The 1473-nt window shown below is 34.8% G+C and overlaps 1 pseudogene; it reads left to right on the forward strand.

Moving 5' to 3' along the window:
• The first annotated feature begins 420 nt into the window (after positions 1 to 420).
• The window catches only part of LOC140929566 (uncharacterized), a 6186-nt pseudogene continuing 5133 nt past the window's right edge, over positions 421 to 1473 (forward strand).

Here is a 1473-nt window from a genome sequence, read left to right on the forward strand (position 1 = left end):
ATATTTTTCCTTTTCTTCTTTCGTCTGCAATTTCCACTTTTCAGATGCATGCTTATTTTTGTCTTCGTGTGTCAGACCCTTACATTCATCTGAAAATTTTAAAATATTGTGCCATCAATAAGAAAACATTTTAACTTGGCAAGCCAAATTTCTAAATGTCATTTTGTAAAATGCTGAAAGACAACTTCAAAGGTCACACCACAGGATTTCATCCACAGACTCAAAAGTTACAACCACATTCTGAGACTACATCATTCAAAACTTAAGACATAAAAATGAATGATCAAGTTTGCACTCCAATTCTCAAATAAATACAAGTATTCACTGAGAAAACTTGACAGTTTTTAATAAAGCATTACAAGAACATAACCTTAAATTCAAGCATGAGTGGGGAGGGAAAATGAAAAACTTGTTTATCGTTCTTAAATTGTCCTTGTTTTCTTTGAGTCACATTTCAAGCTCGATTTCCAAGATCTGTTATCTAAACTTACATCCTTTATAATGTTTCATGTCACAGAGTCAAAGAGAATCTATCCAACATGGCAAACAGCAAACCGTAAGTGAGCTTTACATGGACAAAATTGTCCTACGAGCCAAATAGTAGCAGTTAAAAGAAATATGAAAACCGATATTTTAATTGCGTGTTCTTAGCTCTTTTTTTTTCGTTTGTGTATTGTATAAAATAATGAAACATTCAAAATGATTTAGACTGGTACACAAATGTGGACGTAAGCTGAATGCTGACGCGGGAATACTGAAATAGAGTTGTTCTCTAATCACTCTGCAGTGAAACGAGAACAAATCATCTTCACTCTAGAAACCATGAAACGCAGACAAGAATTAGGAATAGGCATCTCGTTTATTGATAGCTAGACTATCAACCCTGTCAATAAAATAAAGAAAGAGAACAGAGTATTGAAAAACCAAAGAAATTAAATCTCTTAACTTTTTGAAACTGATAACAAAACTTCTAAATTATCTTTAACGTAACCGTCCTTGGCTTTGTCTGAACGCCAACGTCCATGGCGCTTAAATAGCCTATTATTAACACCCGCATTCGCAGCCGCGGTAGCTTCCCTGATCTAAGACTATGGAAGCCGAATAACTTAGTGGAATAACCTAATTGAGAAAAAGCATGCAAAACTACTTCCCGAGTACGGGTATAGGAGATGCCTGTGCTCCTTAAAGTATGAGATGTATTAGATTTTACGAAATGTAACGAGCGAAAAAACATTAAGTTAGAGGAGAAATCAATACCAGCAGCCTGGATGTATCTATTCAACAAATTATACGTGCAAGTAATATGCCCGACAACATTTCCATTTCTGTAAATATCAGCCTTACTCTTGGTAATAAATAGTTCAACGTATTTGTCTTCACAAAACTTAACATCACAACAGTGTAAATTAGCCAGTTCATTAAAGTGCAAAAACCCGGCGAAAGCTGTAACACAAATAGCAGCGGTGTGTAAAT

Source organism: Porites lutea, chromosome 3, assembly GCF_958299795.1.
Source record: "Porites lutea chromosome 3, jaPorLute2.1, whole genome shotgun sequence".
Classification (NCBI taxonomy): Eukaryota; Metazoa; Cnidaria; class Anthozoa; order Scleractinia; family Poritidae; genus Porites; species Porites lutea.